Below are 6,198 nucleotides of genomic sequence, written 5' to 3' on the forward strand. Positions count from 1 at the left end.
TCTTCTTGGTGTCTGCCTCAAGGTCACGTTGCCAGGTGTTTCTTGGCCTTCCTCTCTTCCATTTTCCCTGGGGATTCCATTTCGTGCCTGCCTGGTGATGTTACTGTCTGGCTTCCTCAGGGTGTGCCCGATCCATCTCCATCTTCTGCGCCGATTCTCGTCTTGAGGCTGGCAGCTGGTTGGTACGCTGCCACAGGTCTGCGTTGCTGATAGCGTCGGGCCAGCGTATCTGGAGGATCCTTCTCAGGCAGCTGTTGATGAAGGTCTGCACTTTCCTGATGGTGGTCTTTGTTGTCCTCCATGTCTCTGCTCCATACAGAAGGACTGACTTGACGTTTGAGTTGAACAGCCTGATCTTCGTGCTAATTGACAACACCTTGGAGCTCCAGATGTTCTTCATTTGCAAGTATGCTGCCCTCGCTTTGCCGATTCTTGCTCTGATGTCTGCATCTGTGCCACCCTGCTTGTCAATGATGCTGCTTAAAAATAGTGGGGAAAAAATCTTCACAGGTCATACCAATAATAGGTTATAATTCTCCCAAATTAAGCCCTGTTTCCCATATCATAAATGGTTTATTTCATTGAGGCTGTTTCTGGGATTCCGAAAACCATATTACCGCATCCCAGTTGCAGTTGCATAGAAGATGCTTTGTAACAAGAAGACATGACCTCGGTTTTCTTGTTTGCAGTTGAAAGGAAAGAAATACGAATTCTGGACAGAATACATGCAGTGACACAGACTACATCATATGAATATGAATATTTTTAAGCGGATACTCAATTAACCAGAATGAACATAAAAGAGAAATTGAATCGATCGTGTTGTACATTCCCGGCAAGTGGAACTAAACTTGTCATACATCTATCTAGATCCAGAGAAAACTGCTAAATGGTTGCCGTGTGATTGGGGTGATGGCAACATCTCCTTTACCGTGGACTTTAAAGAATTCTTAATTGCCAGAGATACTCCAAAATAACATGATTTAAACAGCGTTTTCACTTTGAATATGGCAATCTATTTATTGTGCTTAAACGAGCATGCTTAAATGTTAATTTTTTAACGTCATTGATAGATCCACAATAGTGTAATGGTTAAGACAATTTCCTCCCAGCCGAACGTGTTGGGTTCGAATCTGCGCTCAGGCATTGTTTTGTTTTTGTTTTGTTTTTTCTAACCCGAAGCTTTCTAATATACAACAAATACAGAACACATTTTAACGATTTTTTTTTTTTTTTTTTTTTTAAAGAAGTGTATCACAAGTGAGTCTTGAAGGCCTTGCCTTTCTTGTAGAATGTTCATTTACCCAGACTTTTAAAAAAAAACACTTTTGTAACAGCAAGTACAATGAGCAATGTGTTTGTGGTTTTTATTTCTGTCTCATTTTCTGAAGAATGTAAAATGTTAATTAATATGCTCCACGTTTCAGAAAGAAAATAAGTGTCAAAAATAAATTTGTTAGAAATTTTTAGCGCAATCAGTGATTAAAACCAGACTGCTTCATTTGTGAATTTCATGTCGATCAGTCTCATTTGATAAAATGCTATGTCCATTTTGTGACTTTGACATGTCAGTAAAATTGGATATTCATGGCAGTGAAGAATATGAAAGTGTTGAAGATTTGTGTTTTTTGTGAAAGAGTGTGTGTGTGTGCTTGCATGTGCGCATGTGTGTGTGATAGTTTCTAGCTTAAAGTGTGCTTCCAGTAATGAGATCAGTGAAATGAATGCATTGTTTTTCTGACTTCATAATGCCCAGAAAGAGCATCATTCATACTTTGCTTTCACTTGTCATCATCATGTGTCAGTCTTGTCTGAGCAGCTTTATTTATTTATTTATTTTTTTGATAGAGGAAACAAAAGTAAAAATACATAGCTTCAAATAGAAAAAGATTGCCCGAAAGACAGTGCACTGGAAGAGAAGAAAGTCAGGGAAAGAGCACCAGAAGCAAAATAACTGCTGACAAATTGCAACTATTTTCTTAATGAAACTGACTTCCACTGAAGTCCACATATTGTCACAATAATGTAAACATCATCCAGAGCACAACTCACTGCCACCCAAAACTGAAGGACATCAACAAATGTGTAGGTAGTTTTAAGCTTGTTTTTTCCTTCAGATCGCCTCTTCTCAACTTATTGCTCTGTGAGACTTTCTGATGGAATTTTTTAACATGTGGGAAGTTGTTCCCCATTCTTTTTGGAGTTGGTTCTGGAATAATCGTGTTCAAAAGTTTCTCTAGCAAAATAAGCATTCACAGATGGCAAGGCTGTTGATGAGCCCATCAAGGATGAAGAGGCCTTGTTTTTTTTGGTTGCAAGTACTGACATTAGGAATAATGAGAACCTAGTGACAAGTAAAGGGCAATTTGGAGTTATTTCATTTGTCTTGCCCTTTGCATATTAAGATAGTTAAAGTGATTGTTCCTTGAAATCAAGCATGCTTTTCCTTTCACTGAACTTTAAGTTCACTCCTGGATTTAAGATAGCTGAAATGACTGAGAGAGAAACCAGTGAGAATTGCTGCAACAGACATTGCAGGAGATTATTTGTTTTCTATGCAGATCAAGCACTATATGAATAAAAATTTAAAAGAATGAACCTCTTCCTTTGCAACATTTGAGCCTTTGTCTACCAGCACTACTGATATAATTGATATTTTCTGACCAGATCACAACAAATTATTTCATGATGAACTTCAACACATGCAATACAAACAATAAATGAAGGAAGTGAACATTTTGCTTTCTGAACCAAATCTTTAATGATTTTGTGTTATTCTTCAGCATTGTGATCAGTAACTCTCACATCATTCATTTTACCTTTGGAGGAAGGTGGCATAATGGTTGAGACAATACAGTGTCCTTGGAGGTCTGGGTTTGATTCCTGCACGCACCCTTTCTCCTAAGTCTGACTGGGAAATCAAACGGAGCATCTAGTCATTCAGATAACACAATAAACTGAGGTTCTGCATGCAGCACGTACTTGACACACAGAAAAAGAACACATGGCAACAAAACTTGTCCTCTGGCAAAATTCTGTAAAAGAAATCCACCCTGATAGGTACTCATATATGCATGCGGTCGGTCGGTGGTTCATCCGTCTGGATCGACGAGGACCATCTAGTCATCCTGGGGGTGGGTGGGTTGGGCTCTGTGGGTGCGCAGATGACTGGGATGAAGGATAACTGATGACTTGCACGATGACTTTCTTTATAGTGAGGAGTTGCGCACCGTTGACCTCACTCTCTTGTTTGAGACCGTCTGTATCCAGTGGCAAGACGAGGTCAAGACGACTGGAGATGGAAGCAGATGCAGTAGATGACCAGGATGTCCTATGTGCCTCATCCTGCCCTCAGCACTCCACAGTGCTCTGCTGCAACCGCCTTCCTGAACCATGAAAGTTTCTTCCGCAGAGTCCGCCGGATCCAGTTTTCACATGCTTGGTAGACAAGCCCAAACTCACCTAGGGTTTGAGACCCGTCGGCTACCCTCACCTAGTTTAGCCAGCCTGTCAAAGCCATTGCCCGGGGGTTGGGCGCTGCCGCATGCTAGCAGCTTCTAGGACCCATAGGTGAGAGCTGGGTGCCGGTGGGGACCAATAGAGGATGAACCACTCCCGGAAGAGCATGACGAGCCCCACCCCCCTCTAGAGGTACCACCCCTCCCGTGCACCCCCTAACCCCCAATGCATGCACTCAAAGCCTGACTAATGAGTTGGGCAATGCTGCTCAGTGTTGTCAGGTAGTGTGGTGTGTATGGATTTTTCTGAATGCCATGACACCACCTGAAACTGAAACTAATGTACCCTGCCATGTACTGATGTAGGCTGTTTGAGGAGGTGTGCACTGGGTATGTTCCTGTTTCTGTGACTCACAGAATCCTGACATGAATGGGATCTTTACACATTTGATCTGCATATGTATGCAAATGCAGTGTTCACTCACTAGCAGTGGCAAAACCCACTTTGGTAGGAAAACAACATATTTTTGATAATGCAAATTTACTGAAAAACATTCATATCTGATACACACAAAAAGTTCAGGCATTCGCAGGTACTGGAATTAAAAAATCTGACCTGGGGCCCCAACCAGTATTGCCATGATTTGAAACTCAAACTCATTAAAAATGTGATGCTTCAACCACTTCATTAGGGCACCATCCTGCAGATTCCATTGGAAAGCTGTACTGAAGTTAGTGAAGTCTGTATATATATATTTTTTTTTATCATTTTAGGTTTGTGGTCATTCAGTCTGATTGTAACTATGTGTATATGATAAAAATTTTAAAAAAAAAGTGTTATGTGAGCATGCATGTTCATGTAGTCAAAAGAATGATTATGTTCATACACCAGATTGATTATTTTAAGAAATTTATAAGTGCACAACATTAAATAAATAGACTCACAAAGAAAACCCCAAAGCACATCAGATACATCTATCAAAATTTTACGCCTTGCTTGTGCCCTGCGATAAAAGAGGCCGAATATTCTCCACTGAATATTGCCTTGTAAAATTGTAAACAAAAATCACTTTGCAATGTAAAATAACTGACATCCAGGTTAAAATAAATTACATCCAGATTCATCATTGTTTATAAAAAAAGAAATAAAAAATTTAGTTGCTAAATAACAACAGAGTATCAATCGCAGTGTTAAATGTGTGTTGCATTACAAACTTATAAACAGAATGGACTGGCCTACGTGTATGTGACCGCAGCCACTACAGTCCCATCTTAGTCCCATCTTCATTGAACAAGAAAACCAAAAGAGTATCATACTGTGTTGATAGGCCCTGTATCTCTCCTCGATACATCCGTTAGAAAGTTTGGGTGCATTCGCAGCATACATACTATCAAATCATCCAGCTACAAACCCTTGAAAAGATGTTGAACTGAGTTTAATTGCAATCAAATTGTAGGTGTTACACATATGGTTCATTGTGAGGTATACCTTCACCTCTTGAAATCATAGGAATACTGTTGCCAGTTTGTAACCTTAATTTCAAAGGTTAAAGGCCCCATAGCTTTTTAAGGTCATCGCGGGGACAGCTCATTCAAATTCACTGCCTAGAACTGGTCATAGTAAGGCTGAGCCCAGTTCTCTTTGTCAACCAAGTAAGCCGGTACCTAATTACACCTGCGTGGATTGAGGAAAGTCGGAGTAAAGTGCTTTCCCCAAGGACACAACAAAATGCCGAAACCGGGCCTTGAACTCTGATCACTAGTAATCACTGGATCAGAGGTTCATTCTCAAACCGATTCTGCAACGAGGCTTCACCCCATCTGTAATCATGGAACTAATCATAATCTTATTTCCTCTGCTCTTGTTTCTGTGTGTACGTGTCAAGTGAAAGCTATGTAAACATATTCTATTAATGCGAGCCCACTGATGCATACGTAGTGGAACCAGATGGCGCAGTTTTCGTTGTCGCAACATATGACCTTGCTTGCTATGTGAATTCTTGTTCACAAACACCACAGGGGTAGACTGAAATGGGGCCAGGGTTTTCAATGTGCTGGAAGCAGGAGACATGGGACTGCTAAGCAAGGGTGGACAAAGCCGGGGATTTTGAGGGTGTGCTCCAAGGGTCGACGTAGTCTAATGAACACATAGACCTCTCTAAACAACCAGAGGAGACGGAGGGAGAGGAGTGGGGTCAGGAAATAGGCGAGAGCGAAGACAATGAGAGAATACAATACAATATAATACAGTACAATACAATTCAGTGCCGGCAGTGCAATGCAATGCAACTGATGCAATGCAATACAATATACAACTGATACATCTTATTCATCCACTTGGAAATTAATTATGCATCAGTACAGGCTCCGTTGTCACTCACCCAACACAATATCTCAGCCCACAGCCAGCGTGACAAATTAGGCTGGATCAAAGCGGAAATAAAAGCAACAAAGCATATAAAGCTAAGTACCCCGGTACACACAAACAACTTCCCCAAATAATACAACACAGCGGGTGCATTTTCTACACAACATCCAAGCCCTTCACCTTCCACACACACACACACACACACAGATATTGAACAAACTTGTAACACATTCATTTTGTAAACTGACTCTCTCTCTCTCTCTCACTGGCACACACACACACACACACACAGATACTGAAAAAAACATATAACACATTCATATTGTAAAACTCTCTCTCTCTCTCTCTCTCTCTCTCTCTCTCTCACACACA

The sequence above is a fragment of the Babylonia areolata genome, chromosome 8 (assembly GCF_041734735.1).
Source record: "Babylonia areolata isolate BAREFJ2019XMU chromosome 8, ASM4173473v1, whole genome shotgun sequence".
In the NCBI taxonomy this organism is placed as follows: Eukaryota; Metazoa; Mollusca; class Gastropoda; order Neogastropoda; family Buccinidae; genus Babylonia; species Babylonia areolata.